Source organism: Vulpes lagopus, chromosome 3 (genome assembly GCF_018345385.1).
Source record: "Vulpes lagopus strain Blue_001 chromosome 3, ASM1834538v1, whole genome shotgun sequence".
Classification (NCBI taxonomy): Eukaryota; Metazoa; Chordata; class Mammalia; order Carnivora; family Canidae; genus Vulpes; species Vulpes lagopus.
The window spans coordinates 12125921-12146379 of NC_054826.1; the positions used below are offsets into that span (position 1 = coordinate 12125921).

Consider the following 20459-nt stretch of genomic DNA (forward strand, 5'->3'; position numbering starts at 1 on the left):
TACCACCATTAGAGACACCACACTTTAAAATTGATTAAGTACTGAATCTCTTCTCATTTGAAAGGATCAAACATTTGAAAACCAACTTAGCAATGGTTGGCTAGATGATACATCATAGGAGACCCACTTCCTCACGCAGCCCTTGGAGTACTGCTTACATTTTTGTCTATGTGAATGACATTCCAGTGGTCCATCTCTATGAAATCATTTACAAAATTTTTTTGAATAGAAACTTATTTCTAATATCTCAAATAGAAAATCATTCATTGAAGAGGAAAGAAGGTAATGTGGGTCACAGAAATGGAAGCGATGGGGTTAAAAAAGAGTAAGTTTTGAAAAGGAAGAGATACCATGATGACCTACCAGACACATGGTATAAAAGAAAAGAGATAGAATGATAGATAGAATTCCAAGATTTCAAAAGTGAGTAATCATTTTGAATTTGAATTTGAATTTGAATTTGAATTATTTGAATTTGAATTTGAATTTGAATTTGAAACAGGGGATCAGGTTTTGGAAGAAGTCAAAAATAAGTAATGCTCTCAGATGATGGCATGAAGTCCCCAGGGAAATGTGCATTTTATTATCCAATAAGACTACAATCTTATTTAAAAACCTGACTTTCTCATACGTTTTATTCTATCCCCCACTAGTGCTAAAAAGAAGAGTTTCCACAGAGTAAAATTCAAAACATACTTGCTGAACTGAACTCATCATGTTTTACATCAGGCACTGGTTTAACTCAACGTATGTCTAGCCAGATTCTCAGTGTGTAAATTGTACCATTGGCATAAGAAAGGGACTAGAAACCTGCATTAACTTTTGCCAGCCACTAGGATACCATTCAGAAAATTACAGCTTCCATGGCTGAAATGAGTTAATATCCTGCCAAATAGAAAGAAATGCATTCTCTCCCTGTTGCCAACAGATTAATTTAAATGCTTGTGGCAAAGACCACTGAGCCCATTCAATCAGGATTATGTTTGACCAAAGTTGCGATTTTTCATCAAAGGATATTGTAAACAAGAGCACGAGCAAGATTCCTATTAGACAGAATTAGAGATGTGCAGGGAAATGAAACTTAGATTCTACAAGAGAAAGAAAAAAAATGTTACAGAATATAAAGCTTGAGCTATGTAATAACAGATGCTTCAAATTTTAACCATGAAACTATCTTCATTGTATATATTTAACAAATATGCAAAATATTATCATATTAATAACTAAAATCAAGTTTGAGTCCTGACATGTGCCACAGTATTTAAGAAGTATGTATTCAATGGACATGATGCATTCATTCATTCCACAAACCTATATTGCAAATCATGAAGCTTATTGCTTAGTGAGAGAAATCAAAAACATCCCATAAATGCATAAATATATATATATATTTAGAAATTCTGAAAGGGCTAATGGGGTTAGAAAGAGTTAGTTTGGGGAATCCAGTAAGTTTATATTGTTTTTGTTCTAGATTTAAAGGGTAAGAAAGTAGATATATTTAGCTTACCGTTATATTTTAGCACATAGCACATTGCCAGACACAGAGTATACTGGACTTTGGATTGAAATTTGAGAAGTAAATAGGAATTAACCAGATAAAGTCCAGAGCTGTGAGTGAATGCAATTGAAGAAACTTCCAAGCCAAAGAAAAATATAAAAGATTTGAAGATAGGAAGAAAATGGTGCTTTTGAGTAACCTTCAGAACAACAGAGTAGTTAAAAAGAAAGAGACTAAGAGGAAAAGCATTAAGAAATGAAGGCCATCACTCAGGGCTTCATAACCCATGTTAAAGATTTGTATCATTACCTTAAGAATGGGAAAATGCTTAAATGTTTTTAAGAAGTAAAGAAGCATTATCAGATTTGCTTCTGTAAAAACCCCACTCTAGTTGCAGGGCAGAAAATATGTGTATTGAAAAGTAACTAAATGGATTTAGTAATTAAGGAAGCTATTGCACATGAGAGGATGGTAGCTCAAACAAGAGTAGTAGCAATGGGGATAAAGAGACATGAATTTGAGAACCAAAAAGTAAAACTGACTTGTAGTATTTGGTAGACACTATTTTTGACAGTTATGAACAACAAAAAAAAAAAAACACGTAACTTTCTTTAAGAAGCTTAGATTCTAGTTTGGGAAAATGCAATACATATATAAAAATAACATCACAATAGATATTTATAAGCATAAAAAAGAAAAATAGCAACATGTAGAGAACAGCAGGGGTAGGCGAGCCACTCCTTTAGATAAGGTGCTCAGGGGAAAGTTTCTTTGAGACAGCCACGTTTGAGATGAGAAATGAATAAAGACTTTCCAGGAATAGCCCTGGAAAGATTTAGAGGCAGGACATTCCAGGCAAAAGGAAAAGCAAGTACAGAGGTCTTTTGATGGAAATTTTCTTGGTTTATTCAAAGAATGGCAGACAGGCCAGTGCAGCTGGAGCAGAGCACAGAAGGATGAATGAGATGTGATCAGAGGTATAGATAACATTTACTGCCACAGGAAACACAGGAGGATGGAGTTTGGGACAGAGGCCATGAGTGTAGTTTTGGGTGCGCTGAGTTTAAGGCACCTTAGAAACATCTAAAAAGAGATTTTTAAGTAGGAACAATACATACATGCAAAACCGAAGCCAAGAGAAGTCTGAGATCAAAATACTAACTTCAGAGTTCTTATCATGCCGATGGTAAATTAAACTATGGATGTAAAGAAGACATCCTAGGGGGAATACACAAAAACCAGAAAAGAGTATGATTGAGTCTTAAGGAATTGCAATATTTAATGGTCAAATAGAGAAAAAAAGAGCCTGCAAAGGAAAGGTAGAAGAAAGACCCATATAGCTCAAGTCAATGGAAGCGAGTATTTCGGGGAGAGCGACCAGAGTGTCAGTTGCTCCTGAGAAGCAAAGTATGGATTTAGGGATGAGGATTTCACTCATGATTTCAGAGAAAACTAGTTTGCTGAAATAAAGAAAAGGCTAGACTGGAGTAGACTGAGGAGTGAATGGAAAGTGATAAAATGTTGCCACTTAGGTAGACAAGTCTTGTAAGAATCTTGGATCCGAGTACAAAATTGGAAAAGGCGGAAGCCAGATGAGAAATTGATTGAGACAGGCATTTTGGTTTGATTTGGTGTGGTGTTACATCTTTGAAGAGAAAGACAGCTAAACATGTTTAGACACTGGGAAGAAGTATCAGGATATACGGCTAGAGAAATTAAACCTTAAGTCTTACTAATACCAAGTGTAAATCTATCTTCCCCGTCTTCTCATTGTTTTAGCAATTGCTACCACTACATAAATACAAAATCTAGGGGAAAATATTTTGTATATCATAAATTCCTATTGTTTTCATCATTGTCAAAATATATTTCTTCACCTTTTTAAAATGTTCCAACAAAAACAGGTGGGAAGTATTCGCGTTCATGTATGAGCACTGTAGTACACTGTAGTATGTACTACAATTTCATATATAAAGTCTGATTTCCTGGATTTCCTAGACTTGGCTTTTATTTACTAATTAATATCATCATAACATTTCAGATTGTGTATTCATTTTATATGGTGATATTTTGCTTAAAGTTGCATCATTCGACTTTTTCTTTCCATTTAAATGATCCAAAATTATAGGAAAAAACACAGGGAAAACAATTCTAAATATATGTCAGCCAGCAGTTTTCATTAAAGAAATTTAACTAAAAAAGAAACAATCCATGGATATATTTACTACATTGTCATAATGATTTTATGGTTAATATGACTAAAAATCAATGAAGAGGAAAATCAATGAGAAGGAAAATCTCAACCAGTTGGCTCTCAACATTAAATATTGTAGTCTGAGAAGAGATAATATTCAAATACCTACCTAATATATGATGTTCAAATCCCTCAGCCATCATTAAAAAAAAATATTGTACTATATGTATGCTATTCATATATAATAAGTACATAACAGTTTTAGCATTAATGATTTTTAAAATTTCTCTCTTACTGGGACACAATGCAAGATTAAGAGTATGTATGAAAAAAAAAAAAAAGAGTATGTATGGTGCATACTATTCTAAAACTTGACTGACAAGATAAGGAGTTTGAATATCAGACTGTATCACAGTAAAAAAAAAAACTCTGAAATGTTTAACCAGCAAATGCAGGTGCATGATAAGGGGTGAGGTTGGCTGGCACCATTAAAGATTAATTCAGTGTTCAGTCATTTATTTAAAAAATATCTATTGAGTGTCTCCTACACACCAGACAAGGTTTTAAAAGGTGAATCATGGGCCAAATGCCTGAAATACCACTGTTTCAAATCATTAAGCCAATCCTCTGGATTCTGATTTTTTCTCTCCAAAAACAAATGCTGTAAATATTTCTTATAAACATTCTATGAGATTGTGGGACTCAGAGGTAGAACGAGCAGGGATTAAGTATTGTGCACTCAAAAACAAAGGAATTAGTAAGGCACTGGAGATTCAAGAAGCAAATACATGACACAAGGAAGGCAAAGATTATGTTTGTCAAAGAAACTTGTCTGAGATGCTCAGTGATTAGGAGCATGTACTCATAAACTCACACATGGCTATTGCTTTCCTTATGAAAGCCAGATCTGACCAATATGGAATTTTGTTCATGTATTTTCCCACTAATTGATCAAAGCTAAATGCTAGCGGTGCAACTAGAAAATTGACCAGAGACATAATAGTAACTGCCAAGAGCCAAGGCTTGTGTGCCTCACATTCTAGCAGCTAAAAAATTTGTCCTTGGAAAGACCAACTCAGTAATGGAAAAAAAATCATAGAAAGGGAAAAGCCTCAGATTCACAGAACCAAAAGGTGACTTAGCAATTCTGACTACTGAGACACCCATGTGGGTGGTGTTTGGCCTCAAGGCCAGAGCAAACCCCAGAAGGGTTAGTGTCTGGTCCAGAAAGTTTAGGAAAATTCATTTGCCTCAGGTCTAAGAATTTCCCTGAAATCTAACTAAGATATATCTAACTTTGAAAGAATACAGTTAGACTTACGGAACCTAAATAATTTTTAAACCATGCGGAAATATACAGCTAGGGAAAAAACTACCCAGGACCCTAAAATAATCCATACGTAAACTATAATTCAGTTTTGGAGGGTCATACTCTTCCAAGTCTGAACCTAGGCATACACACCAAGAGCGGTAGAGAGAGATGATTTATCATTATATGCCACAGTGAAAATTTTCATGGCTTCAAAGTATTTTATGAATATTTCTGAAGGATTGAACTGCTTGTCATAGTGTTGACATGAAGTCATTCAAATATTCTTCTGTAGTAATGAATACTGGCAAAAGTTAAGCACAAAACAATGAACTGGCAGCGCCAATATTTCTCCACACTCTTTCTGTTAATCATCACTCACCGGTTATGTATGTTTTTTTATAACTCACCAGTCCAAAAAAAAAAAAAAAAGATGCAAGCACACCCACAGACACTGATGATTAATGACAAGTTCAGATATGTGTAAGGCTAGAGAACAAATGATTAACCACTTCATCATTGCCCCACTGATTTCAAGAGCCATGTCAGTGTGCAGGATTTTCTGAAAACAAATAGACTTACATATCATCAGCCGGTTTCAGACAAGCTGTGGTCCTAATTATTGATTTTTTAAAAGGTATTAACTCTGACAAGTGACCTTAGTGGACTCAGTTACCATGTGCTACAGCCTAATTCCCAGAGTGACCAGGATCAAGGAAATGTCTAAACTTTAGGGAGTCTCCAGAGAGAAGAGATAATTCTAAAAAGTCTATACAAAGCGCCTGACCTCAGACAATGACTCTTGCCTACAATCTAAGTAATGGAGACATGACAACTTATCATGTATAAGCAAAAAAGAAAATGGAACTTATTTTAAATGTAGTGAAGTCCAAGAAAAAAATAATCACATTTTATGTTTATAGGATTCTAAGAGTTCAGTTGTATTCTGTGAGAAGTTTATCACTGTTTCTATATCCAATATGTATCTGTCTTTGAAATAATCCCCTATGTTTGTGATACCTTCACACATGACGCTTCGGTGTCATATACTGTATAGTCTGTTTTCAACTGATTAGCCATTCTTTGCTTTTTGCACTGAGAATTAAGAGACACTGATGAAAGATAATTGTTACAGGCACAAAATCTAGCCATTTTTATGACATCCAAACTTTACCAGAAACTTATAGTTAATCATACTCTTTGACTAAGATTCTAATCTAGACTTTAAAAACACTCTAAAGTTTAAAGTGACTCCTTATTTAGAAAGCTCTTCTGGTTAAGATTTGGCTGGATATTTGTAAAACTCTTCCCCCAAATATGTAACATTTACACATTTCTTCACTTTCTTCGAGGCTCTTTCTGTCCAGAATGTCAGATTTCATATACCTCTTCGTTGTTTTTAAAGTTTAAAGCTTTTCATCCTCCAAATATTTCATCCTAATAGGCTGCCATCCTCCAAGATTGGAGGATTTTACAGAACTTAACTCAAAATACTTGTGAAATTCTTGAGATTAACAATGATTGCTTTAGACATCAGGTGGAGTTAAGAGGTGTAAGAAATAATTGTTTGGGTTTTTTTTATTTCTTTTTTTTAATTTTATTTATTTATTCATGAGAGACACAGAGAGAGAGAGAGGCAGAGACACAGACAGAGGGAGAAGCAGGCTCCCCATAGGGAGCCCAAGGTGGGACTCGATCCCAGGATCTCAGGATCAAGACCTGAGCCAAAGGCAGGTGTCCAACCACTGAGCCACCCAGGCGTCCCTTTAATTTCTGTATGTGGTATCCCCTGGGAATTCTGGCAGAAGAAAAGTGTTATGGAAATACAATCTATTAATAATAATTGTTTCATAACTGTTTACAGAAAAAAAAAGAAAGGGAAAGGATCTGTGAAAAGCAGATTCCTATCTGACCACTCTTCATATCTACCAAATTCCTCATGCCCTACCATCTCACACCTGCTCTCTCCTCACCCTGGTCTGCCTCCAGCAATTGCTAGATCAGTTTAACAAGAATTTCCCCTACCTTTGATGGGTCCTCTTGAGAATTTTCCACCCATTCGCCCCAACCCCTTCCACTCTCTAACTAAATATCACTACTTGTTCTTCTATATGGAGTTGAGCCTTATCTCTCTCTGCCTTGTTGCATCTTAACACCTATGGAGAGAGCTGAATAGGTGTCAAGAATTTAATAAGCAACAGAATGATTTTTTTTCTCTAACACATGACCTTAAAAGGCAAGGACACCGGTAGACTTCTACCTCCTGTACCTAAATTGGGGACCACGCCCATAGGACACCTTTAGAATGGTGACACCATTCTAAAATGTGCAACCTCTCAAGTATTATGAATTTCAACTCCATCAGGGTCCCAGGGGAAAAGTGTGGTAGAAAAGAAAGGATATGTGTGGGTTTTTTCCTCAAAAAAGATAAGATGATTAAATGTGGCCCAGCAGTAAATATTATAGGAATAAAATCCCTTTGGGATAACAGAAATGCAGAACAGTAAAAATGAATAAAAGGTTTGATTGAAGGTTTTGGTTGTAACACAGTATGTATTAATGAGAGAGAGAAAAAGAGGCAACAAAATAAGAAAAGGAAATACAAGCCAGCACTTTTAAAAGAACATGATTTCAGAAAGGGAAAGGAATATTAAAGCTCAGTTCTAAATCCAGAATAGGATATGTAGAGAGGAGGCCATGAATCAGGATCTGTAGGTACTAACACCTTTAATTACCTTAGTTTAAATACATTAATGATTGACCTTGAAATTTAAGATGCAACCAAGCTTACAGCTGGTAAATATATTTACCTCTGTAGCAGACATTAGTTAATGTTTAGCTTTCCATACAATACACACTTAAAATATATGGAAATCACTTTGTAGCATTATTCACATAAAACTCTATAAAAACATTAAAATACATTATATATATATATTTAATTTTCAAGAATAAACTAGAGAATGCAACAGTCTATCCTTACAAAATTAATGTGCGTGGAAGCTGGGGACCTACCCAGATAACCTTGCAAAACCTCTTCCATTTCTAAACCTATCTTTCTTTAGTTCGTCAGCAAGTTTATGGAGCATCTATATTTAGATTTATTTTATAGATGGGAAAATAGAGAAAGTAATGGTAAATGGACTTCCCAAGGTGTTAGAGAGGATGTCTATCTGAGTTAAAATTATAATTTATGGTCCCTTAATTGCCCAACTAATTACCAAGCCTGCTGTTAAAAGCACTAAGTTATACTTTATGAATAGAAAGTTTGATGCACATTTCCTCTGATATCAAGAGAATTACATCAAAAGAAGGCCTTCTCTACTTTGTATGGATATTTAGAGTTCAACGCTGCGTCAGTTACATGTGGTTCTGAGAAATATGCTGCCCACGGTATGTTAAGATAACTCGTACAGGACTAAATGACACAGTCATAAAATCTTTGATCTTTGACCTTTCTGTGCCTTTCAAATTCTCTTTTGGATGCATTAAATGTACAGAATACACCTGAATCAAAATAACTCCAAATCCTGAAACACCAAAACTCTTGGTTATTACATGAAGTTTCGGAAAAAGTAGATAGAGCTACATTTTATTAAACAAATGTTAACACCAATTTGAAGTTTTAAAAGCACACTTAAAACATGCATTCATTCATTAAAAAAAAAAAAAGCCATGAATTAAGTCTTCCTCTATGCAAGGCACCTGATGGGGCTGTGCAAGATGGCAACTGAGAGCTGAGAAATGACTCAGTCTGACTCTTGTTAAGCAAGGATCACCCTGCTTGCCAGCTTGTGAATAGATTTTAGGGAGTATTAAAAGCTGAATTGTGTCCCCATGAAACTCATATGTCAAAGTCCTTAACCCCCTGAAGGAATGCAGAATTTGCCATCCAAAATTTACTTCTTTGGCATATTGATTATTTTGGGCTAAATATTTTTAAGAAACAGTCAAACAACAGAAGCTCTGAAATCCAAATAGGAGTATTCCTTTTGTATGAAAACCTTACATTTATTAGAAAAATTTCCATTTGTAAGGCTGTCTCCCTCTCTGTACCAGGCAGAAAAAGATGACTAAATCTTTAGAAATTCTTATCAATAAAGAAGGCATCATAACAACCACACCTTTGTTACTTGTTGACTATGTTTTTCCTAGTAACCTCCCAACACTGACCTCCCCACCCCCAAACATTTTTTTGTCTTTAGCTGAAGATACTATTTAAGGTGATGGCTTGGCCCACTTCAGAGGTTACTCAGTTTTCCTGGGCATCACTGTGAAGTATGCATGTTATTAAACTTCTGTTTGTTTTTCCTGCTAATTTGTGTTTTATGATTAGAGGTGGGAGTTCTCAGACAAGAACCTAGAAGGTGAAGGGGAAACTATTTTTTCTCCCCTACACCTGAATATGTCCCCCAGAATGTGACTGTATTTGATGATAGGATCTTTAAAGAGGTAATTATGGTAGAAAGAGGTCATTGGGTGGGGCTTAATAGAAAAGGAGCTTAGGACACAGACACACTAAGGGAAAGTACCATGTGAAGGAAGACACCAACCCTGCCAACCCCTTGGCCTTGGATTTCTAGCCTCCAGTACTGTGAAAAAAACAAATTTATTTTAAGTCACCCAGTCTGTGGTACTTTGGTATGGCAGCCCTAAACTAATTCAGGGAGCAAATCCAGTGATACACAAAAAAGGTGAAACTGCCCAGGTACAACTTTAATTATTCCAAAACCGAAAGAGTAAATTTAAATTCAGAAAATTTTATTTCATTGTTTTCCTTAGTTAAAATGAAACAATGATTATACTACAGAGATGCACTATAGTGTCTAAATATACAAAAGAATAGCAAAGGACTTCATTGTGATGATTTTCTTGCTTTTGACATATTTTGTTTGACTCCTGTTGGAATTCAATATTTCTATGTTGAGATAATGATAAACACTATGTAAATGTTTTGAGCAAAATTTTTAAACTAGGAGTAGAAAATGAGTGGACACAAAAAGTCCTGGGACACAGGACTGCAAAAAAATTCAAAGTCTAGAAAGGTAATTTCTGAGGAGGCTTCTCAAGAACCATGCCCCAACATTCTGTGTCTAGTTGTAGCTGGCAGTGTTAGGTTATTATCCTTCTCATTTTGCTGCTTCTGAGCCATCCTCATCTAGGACTATGCAGTTTTTAAATTTACAAGGTCAGTGGAATACTGAGAAGGATGACTGTCCCCAGAGCTGACATTGCTAACAATTTTCTCTCTCATCTTGATTTTGGCTTAGCTTTTGTCCATGATCTTCTGAATAAAGAGTTTAAAAATTGAGGTTTTGAGGGGCAGGATAGGGAAACTGAACCCAGAATTGATTGTTCCCTTTGAAGAACCAAAACTTCAAAATTTGTATCTCTTTTCACTATGCACATTCCTCCCAAATCAAGTAACCAACAAGGAAGAAAATGGGTGGGGAAAGATATCTCCCATACAGCTGGTTATACATTGATAAATAAATCCAATTTTTCTCACATGCCAGATTGTGACCACTGGGGATCTTCCCAGTAAAACATTAACCAACTCTGTCCTTATTGAAACAAGGCAATGAATAACAAGGGAGGACTTTAGCTCTAATCTGAAGCCATAAAACAAAGTGTATGAGGCATGATAATTCAACAGGAAGAAGCTTACTGACCCTTCCTAGACTGGCAGCTCTTTAAATTAAGATGGCTCCTAAGAGAAAAGGTGAGGTTTTTACAGGTCAGGCAGCAGGTTGTCTCGTTAAAATTGAAGTTTAACATTAGTCCATTGAGTTTATAAGGAAAATGAAGCAAATACAAATAAGGAAGAATAGAATTCTCAGAGTAGTTCAGGAGAGTATTCAAAAACCAGACAGACATGTATGGAACTGAGCTCTATCGGTCTCTAATTGTCCTAGACTATGGAAAGTTAACATTTTTGAGCCTTTGCTCTCTCTTATAAAAATGGGATAATATTCAACTCCCAGAGGAACTCCGAAGTCAAAATAATATACCACATGTAAAGCATTTAGTATAAGGCCTGGCACACAAAAGATACAGCAAATATTATAGTTTTATTTCTTTCTTTCTGCCTTTATTGTGAACCTATTTATAGTACTGTCTTCTATCAACTAATATTTATTGAAGAATATGAAAGCCAGATGACTTTTAGTTTGTCAAGGTGTTCTCCAAGCTGGACCTTAGGAGGCCACAGTGACCTGGCAAAGATTTCTAATATTCTTTCTTCTTCCCACTTCACCTTCATCACTGTTTTCTACTTTTCCTATTTGCTATTTCTAAAGTATGAGATCTGGGCCATTCTAGTGGCTGGGTGAGAAAGTACGAAAAAATAAAGAAATACTGGTGGTAATATTTGAAACACTGATATTCATTATATATGAAATATGTCTAATGATCAACTGAACACCAAAATGAAATATAGACTAGATGAAAAATACTTGTAATTTACATATTTTCCTTCTACTCCAAATAGAAGCAGTGAAGCCAGAATGTGTCTTGTTAGTTCAGATGGAAAAATGAACACTAAAGGCTCAATCACCCACAGGTACAGCTGGACCCGCCAAGGAACACAAAGGCCTAGGCTCAAGGGATAGGAGTGCTTATCACTCAAAAGGACCTGTAGAACAAGTAGTTAATCAGCACTAATGAAATCTCTGACATACAGAACAAAGATATTTCTCAGAGATGGAGTGGACCTCTGGGGAACCAAACAAAACGGCACCAGTTATTAAGAAACACCGGCTATCATGACCTCATGGGCCTCCAATCAATGGCATCCACCTTCTCAGGAGACCCCTGCCCCAAAGTTTGCCTTTCAAAACCCTCACTTGCAAACCATTGGGGAGTTCGGGACTTTTAACCATCAGCTTCTTCCTTCACTGCAAAAGCTTACTTGTCAGTTATTACTGGGTAGATGAACTCTCAATTTATTTGGTTTACAAAAGCCCTCCTGAAATACTCTAATAGAGAATTTTATGTGTTACTTGCCAGGCCCCAGTGCTGAGCCTTATAGACTCTGGTTCTCAGAAATTATTTCAAAGGGAACTTAAATGAAGATCAGCAGAAATAAAGTTAATTAAAAGCATGTATTCCCAAATTTCAGGAGAACTGTATCTTGATTTAGACAAAGCATGCAACATAAGCTCAGAGAACAAATAATGACATGTTGAAAAATGCCATTTCCAAAATGAAAAAATAGCTGGGGAGAGAGAATAAATACTAGTAAGAATCTAAAATTCCACCTACTTTTCAGTCTTGTAAGAGATAAATTAAATCTTACCACTAGATTAGGAACAAAGAAGAAAAGCCTGAGAGACAGAAAAGTACAAATAAGGGAAGCCTATAACAGAAAGAAAAATTCAGGAAAATAAAAATGTCAAAAGGAATGAATTAGGTAGAAAAATACCTACCAGGTGATTTGGAACTGGAACTGGAAGCAAAGGTGTGGGAGACTTTTTGAAGCTTGCAGCAACATGGTCACTTCTGAGTGAAGATATTGCTGAGAATGAAAAGGAGGCATTCATCTCAGGAAGTGGCTATGGCTATGCCGGAGGTGCCAGCATGAAGATCAACAAGAATTCCTGACGTTCCATCATTTCTTGGCAATAGGAAGACAAAATCATGACCCCCCACCCCTTCATAGAAACAGCAGGATGACGTCACGGCCACTGTTTCACATGGAGTTGGCCCATAGGGATGGCTACATAATTTGCAGGGCCTACTGCAAAATGAAAATCTATGGTCCTTGCTGGAAACAGGGAAGTCAATCTTTCCTTCTCCTGGGCCTGCAGCCCCACCCCACAGCAGATAGATATACTCTAATGTATTGCAATTTCCACGCTGTGTTTTGCTTGGTACCCGGATAGGCAATGGGAAACACTCTTAGTTTGGGCTTCTATAACAAATCACCACAGACTAAGAGTCTTGAACATTTACTTCTCACAGTTCTGGAGGCCAGAAGTCTAAGATCAGGGAATCATCATGCTTGAGTTGCTGGTAGGTGCCCTCTTTCCAGATTACATAGGGCTATCTTCTTGCTACATCCTCATATGGTAAAAAGAGAACTAGATGGCTCTTTTGTCTCTTCTTGTCTCTAGGCCACTATCTACATTCATGAAGTCTCTACCCTCATGACCTAATTTCCTCCCAAAGCCCTATGTTTAAATGCCACCACATTAGGGTTTCAACCTAGGAATTTTGAGAGGTTTTAACTAACACTCACACATTGTAGGCCCCTTGCCAAGTTGCCTGCAGATTGCACCATGGCACTGCCAGCCTACAAAGGAGATGGTCAAAGTTTTATGCCATCCTAAGACACCATGAAGTATTAGACTAGCCCCTACCTTCTCTGTGCCAATGCCCAAGTTCTCCCAGAATCAGGGCAGTGTCAGAATATAGACATCTCCCACCAATGGGACCAGGAGGGTTACAGTCTTGGTGAGGTGGGGATGGGTCAAGCAGAACCCAGAGAACCAATTGGCTGAGACCAGTAAGCTGAGAACCGATACTAGAGAGGTGAGCAGGTAGAGCTGAGGGGACTACACCTGAGCCAAGTCTCCAAGTCTCCAAGGTTCAGAGCTCCCAGTGCATATACTCTAGCTTTGCACTGGACTCTTACAAAATACAAATTCAAAGATAAAATGATTAAGCATTTCAAGACTGCAGCCTGAGCGTTGAACATTAAGCAAGGAATGCTACTGAGCAGGGGGCCCTGAACAACTACACAAGCAGCCATGAGCCCACTCTGTCTATTACTTCTCCTTTGTGCAAGAGCTAGATGTCTGATCATATCTGTTTTATTTCTAAATCCTCATAACGTATAGAAATTGTTGCGATCTCCAGCTCTCCTTGCCTTCATCCATTGCCATTCTCTAATAATGCTGCCTCTTACTGTTTGCCTTAATCCCTTTCCAGTATTTAAGAAAAATCTGAAACATCTATAAAAGTTTAAAAAGAGAGAACTCTTTGATCTTATGTCAAAGAACATGGGACTTTTTCTTTTCAAAATGAGTTATTTTTGTCATTGTTATCATTATAAGATCATATACTTACATAGTTAAATATATTTCAAGAAATACAGAAAGATAGAAAAGTAAAAACCCCTCAAATTTTACATTCCTAGAATCACTTCCAAGAGTCAGTCACTAGTAGGAGTAGTTTCTTTTAGTTCTGCTGGTAGTTATTAATGTGCTTTTATTTTTTCATTAATGTACTTTTAAATAAAATACTTGTACCTTGAAATCTTGTGTTGTCAACAATAACAAGACTCCCAAGTCCCTTTAAATATTCTTACAGTCATATTGTGCTGTTACCCTGTCTTATGTGTCAACCCATCCTCTTTACTTTTTCTTTTCTCTTAAGTATTACTGGGCAATTTTTATTAATATTGGGCATCATGTATAATGTTCTGGGTATCTCTGTGTTCAAAATATTAATTTTTGGATAATATTTTATGAAAGCTTGAATTATCATTGAGAATTACAAACTGCCTAACATCTTGGTATAATTTTCAAGTCACTGCATCAAAGTATCCAGAGTTGCTAAAATTATTGCTCTTTCCTCCATAAATGAATTATGTTCATGTCTCCAGAGCCTTTAAGAATTTTTTTTCCCCCTCGGGGTACCTGGGTGGTTCTCCGTGGTTGAGTGTCCACCTTTGGCTCAGGCCATGATCCCAAGGTCCTGAGATCCAGTCCCTACAGGGAGCCTGCTTCTCCCTCTACCTATGTCTCTGCCTCTCTGTGTCTCTCATGAATAAATAAATAAAATCTTTTTTTTAAAAAAAGAGAATTTTTTTTCTCTCAGAATTTTTAAATTGAAACAAGACATTTCTACACTTTCTCTTCCTTTTCTTAATAATTTCTCTTAGTATTCAGTTCACCTTCAAGGTCTCCTGAGACCTGAACCTTCTACAACTTTGGGAAATTTTCTCCTATTAACATTAATAATTATATCCTCTTCTTACAGAACTTCTATTAAGACTTGTTTAATATACTTGTATATTTCTCATCTCAAAATTTCATCCTGTATTTGGGAGTTTTTCAACTTTATCTTCCATATGCCAATTTTCCTCTCAGACATGTGCATTCTATCATTATTTGTCCACTTCACTAAATTTTGTACTTTAGCATTCATATTGTTTAATTACCCAAAGTGTTTTTCATTCTATGTTTTCCTATTCTTTTTGGCAAGTGATATTTTCTGAAATCTCTTTGAAACTAACAATTAGCATTTTTAAAACATTTTGTTGGATACTATCTCTATTTCCTTTGAGATAGTTCCACTTGTTACAGCTTTCATCTGTGTGCTCCTCTTCATGCTGTTTTCCTTATAAGCCTGGTGTTCCTGATGCTTATGCATTTATGAATGAACTTCTAATTGATTGGGTTAAATAATCAGTAGGAATTCCCTCTGTATTTATATAAGCTCTTTCTTTTCCCGTACCACAACTTCTTTTAAATAAGATTTGGTTACATGTTCTGTGGAAGCAGGTAGTGTGTGTCCCAAAGCAAGCTTGGTGGGGAAATGAGGGCCATGAACAATCAGGTGGAGGATTTCCACAACTGTGGAAAATCCAGCTCAAAATTCGACAACAGCTCAGTTTTAGTATACTGGGTGTTGGGGTGGGGGGACCATGGACATGTATGTTCATGTGTGTCAACTGGTGAAGTTCCAGAGTCACCTGGACCTCACCATGCTTTTCTTTCAGGTCTCCACATTAGGATTTCATGCCAGGTTGACTGGAAGTTGCACATCTTTAGAGAAGGTTGTAGTCTGAATGGTAGCTTTCTTGAACATACAAGAGAAACAGCTATTTCCAATGCAGTTGCTAATTAATTCTCCCGATAATAGTCCTTAACCAGGCCTATTTGTAAATGCCACTTTTTACTGCAGAGCTCTGCTCTTAGAGCTTCTCTAGATTCTTCTGGGAAAAATAATACTTGTCCTTGATTCCACTGGTTACCATCCTCTCACTTCTGATTTTTCCATCATTCCAATTCCATTGGGTTTCTATCTTCATGGAATTCTTCAAAATGAGATTTTGTTTTCCAATACCATTTTGGTTTCATTATTTTACAAATAAAATGTCTATCATTACAATGAGATCTTTGGCAGGGAGGAAGATAGATGGACATGCCCAAATCATGGTCTTGAATCTTCAACTGCCTGATTAATCTAATGTTAATTGGCATTACACTTGGCTTTAAATTAGTGCCCATTTAACATTTGAATGTTATAAATGCTACAAAATCCCTATCAAAATTATCTCCATTTCAGTCAGAGAATGTGATCCAGTTATGGCTGTGACTGAAACAGTAGATTTATCATATTGAAAAAAAAAGTTTAAAAGTTAAGTATCGACAGACTCAAAGAACAAATGAGATGTCTCATTTTAGAAAGAGGCAACGATGAGATGTGGCCAATAAAGGACAATGACACAAGTTAAACTCATCTGGGGGAGAAAATAAGTTATATCTTTCCTAAAGGTAACAATATTACAATAAAGTAATTACTGCAAGAGATGGGAGACACTTGATTGATTCTAAGAGAGAGAGAGCTCTCTCTTAGAGCTAAACAGGATGGATTAAGAATAAATTATGGGGAGATGGTGGTTAGAACTCTGTGTATGTGAGGGTACATTAATATCTGATTACTGTTCAAAATGCCAGACAGTGGTATAAAGCAGCTACAATTAGACATAGCCTTATTAATTAACAGCTTACATTTTCAAGGTGCCTCATTACTATAATTACAACAGATCAGGGGAAAAAAATTCACACATCTTACAATGAATCAGCATTAGAAACAGATTTGAAACCTCCATTCTTATTTAGTAACTTAAACCATTTTGATCTCATATTACTTGAATATGTTTCCTAAAAAGAAAGAACCAATATATTTATACATTAAGCATGGAATTTCTATTAATTTTGAACATGGTCCACATAATGTAATTTAGCACCACAGTTTCTAATAAAAGGACTAATACAATCCATGTAAAAGAACATAAATTAATAGCTAACAGGTTGAAAATCAGCAAAATTCTTAAAAGCCCATCTGTCAAATATTGTACCATTCATAGACGTATTATAAATCAATGAAATGACTAATATCAAGCTGTTAACTTAGGAAACTTAATACCTTCTATTACACCATAATGGAAATTGGGTCAGTCAAATATCTGTGAATAGAGAAATTGGGGGAGGTGTTGGGTTTTTGTTTTGTTTTTTTGTTTTTTTTAATTTGGAAATCTACAGAGTTTGGTTTTTTGAGTTGTTCTGGAGCTGGGGGGGGTTATTGATTCGTTTCTGTTTTTTTTTTTAATCAAAAAAGCATAATATCCTAGTTTTAAAAGAGTTTTTTTTTTTTTTTTTTTTTTTAAATTTTTTTTATTTATTTATGATAGTCACAGAGAGAGAGAGAGAGGCAGAGACACAGGCGGAGGGAGAAGCAGGCTCCATGCACCGGGAGCCCGACGTGGGATTCGATCCCGGGTCTCCAGGATCGCGCCCTGGGCCAAAGGCAGGCGCCAAACCGCTGCGCCACCCAGGGATCCCCTAAAAGAGTTTTTAAATAGCGTATATTCCTTAATAATGTGTAGAAAGTCTGGGCAGCACGTGATTTCTAAGAGATAGCATTACTGGTAGAGTATAAACCAAACAGTACTTCTAAGTACCTTCTCGCCAAGACAGTTTGATCTCATTATTTTGTTTAAATTGCTAAAGTCATACTTTCATCTTTCTTTGGTCATATTCCCAGAAAATTATGATGTATTTAAGCAAATAAATAATTTGTATCTGTTGTTTCAGAGGAATGAGGAAATGACAAAATTACGCTTTTCTCTGGGTCAACATGTGCTCTGTGAAAACAGGATAAACAGAGGATGACCTGAACAAAACTGGAGGCTGGCCAATGGAAAAAGAAAAAGTCTTTGATATATCTGAATACACATTAAAGAGGAAAAAACTTACTAAAAACACTAGCCCTGCTTTGCCAATATCATGTTTCATGACAAAGAAATTAATTCTTCAATGATGAAAATGATGGTCTTTCCTGAACCTAAAACATGAAAGTCTTTAAGAAATTCAAGACTTTCAGAAACTCATTCTAATCTAGTCCTGAAATATTCCTTCCTTCACCCATAATCATACATTTTTAATTGTGTTGACATCTGAGAAAGATCAATTAGATAAAATCTGTCATGTCCGGAAGATTGGTATAGAATAAAATTAGCCTTGCATTGGTCTAAATTCTATCATGATAGTATAATTAAAAATTTTGCGTGTGTTTTTTTCAGCTTGTTTCATGCCATTAGTATATGATTAAAACAGTTATACTTGTTTTTTCTGGTAGTTGTTTATTTCCTTTAATGTGATAAGATAGAAATTATGCTCTCAAAGATATTAGTTGAATTACATAAAAGGTTCTTGTCAATAATCAAAATTATTTTCTTTGTCCTATCTGACAGCTACTAGAACTTATTTTAGATTAGCTTTCATATACTGTGGGAGAAGGGAAAATTCAATAACAGCAGATACCCCAAGTTATCCATACATACCCACCATTAAGAACATTAAGAATGAGTCTAGACATATATGTGGCACTTTAAACAAACAAACTCATAGATGCAGGAAAACGATTAGTGGTTGCCAGAGGTGGGGAGGTAGTGAGTGAATGAAATGGGTGAAGATGGCCAAAATGTACAGACTTCTAGTTCTAAAATAAATAAGCCCTGAGGATGTAATGTATAGCACATGCCTCTAGTTAATAACTATTAACTCTTAACATGTCCTAGTTAATAACATATAACTATGCAATCTGTGTATTGCATATTTGAAAGTTGCTAAAAGAATAAATCTTAAGATTCTCATCACAGGAGGGGCGCCTGGGTGGCTTAGTCAGTTAAGCATCCAACTCTGAATTTCAGCTCAGGTCATGATCTCAGGGTTGTGAGATCAAGCCCCATGTTGGGCTCTGCACTGGGAGTGGAACCTGCTTAAGATTCTCTCTCTCCCACTGCCACTGCCTTCCCCCTCCCTCTGTCTCTCCTTCTCTCTCTTTCCCTCTTTAAAGAAAAAAAAATATATATATATATATCATCACAAGAATATAAATTTGTAACTATGTGTGGTGATGCATGTTAACTAGAGTTACTGTGGTGATCATTTTGCTATATATACAAATATCAAATCACTATGTTGTTCACCTAAAACTAATACAATGTCATTGCCAATTATATCTCGGTTAAAAAAAAAAAAGAGCATGATGATATCTTAGAATTTAATCTCTTTTACATATGAGAAAACTGAGGATCAGAGATTAGAAATGCAGTTTAAAGTCACACAGCTATTTTACTTAGCAGTTGAGATGAAAACTCAGGACTCTGATTTTTGATTGGTTAATCTTTCCACAATATCATGGTGCCTCCTCTTAATTAATAAAGATTTTCAAATTTCCATTAAATAAGATGGGAAAAGAAATCCAAAGTAATGAAGAGCTTCTAAGGAAGAGGTAGATAAGCACTGAAAAAAAAAAAGATTTTTTTCTACTATATTTCTTATGAAATCATGTTTTAGATTTTAAGTTAGGTAATCCTGTTCCTATCTATAAAGGATCATGATCAGTTTGCTAGATAAGTGACACACAGGATGACTGAGTCCTGAAAGTCAGATTCCTTTGTTTTTGTTCACAGAATGGCTGCTCACATTCTATTTTTTGTGGTGTAACCCACTTTCCAAAGGATGTTACTGCCATAAATAGATCAATGAACCCATCGTAATAAATCATTACCAGGTTTTCAAAAAATAAATCCCAAAAAGACTATAGATAGAATGTCATTCTTAAAGAACTAGACATAAGAGCAGCAGGTAAAAGACAAGCGCTTTTTGGAGACATTAAAGTGTCATGCCACTGGCAGAGCTACTAGTTGATAGGTGACAACACAACTTTAGGATAAAGTAAAATTCTGATGGAAGCTGGTGATATTACCAGAATCCAAATAAGTCATTCAGTTATAGTCACAGGGAGCTTACTGGGACTCCGGACAGAAGTTCTCTGGATAACCAATGGTGATCGGAAGGACAGACAGTTCACGGAAACGGAGCTCAGAGTGAGAAGAAGTAAGGATTACATCTGGCAGGTGACACCTGGTTCATCTGCTTTCCTCTCTAGAACCCCTTATAAATTTCATACTCGAGCATCCTTGTTTCAGTTATTTACTCTCTGCCCTGAGATTTTGGAGACTAGGGCTCTAAAAGTAAATAAGTAACCCAGTGACTCCAATAAAGACAAAGTTCAGGATGGAAAATAGGAAGGCAGAGACTCATTGGAGGAAATGCTAAGAGGGTCAGAGACCCTTTCCAGCTCAGAAAGTCTATCAGTTCAACGTCTGAAGCTAAAGAGAGATTTTATGAAATCTAGCAGAATTTAAACCAAGAAGG

General features: G+C 36.0%; 1 long non-coding RNA gene across 3 annotated transcripts in view; it reads right to left on the minus strand.

The window, feature by feature from the left end:
• The window catches only part of LOC121487206, a 33648-nt gene extending 13438 nt beyond the window's left edge, over positions 1-20210 (minus strand). For 2 of the 3 annotated variants that reach the window (XR_005986793.1, XR_005986791.1), the window contains exons 1-2: positions 20052-20210; positions 12429-12517 (exon numbers count right to left, since the gene is read on the minus strand). This is a non-coding gene — a long non-coding RNA (uncharacterized LOC121487206). The remainder of the gene's footprint in view (positions 1-12428; positions 12518-20051) is intronic. The other variant, XR_005986792.1, reaches the window with a different exon arrangement.
• Between the last annotated feature and the right edge of the window lie 249 nt (positions 20211-20459).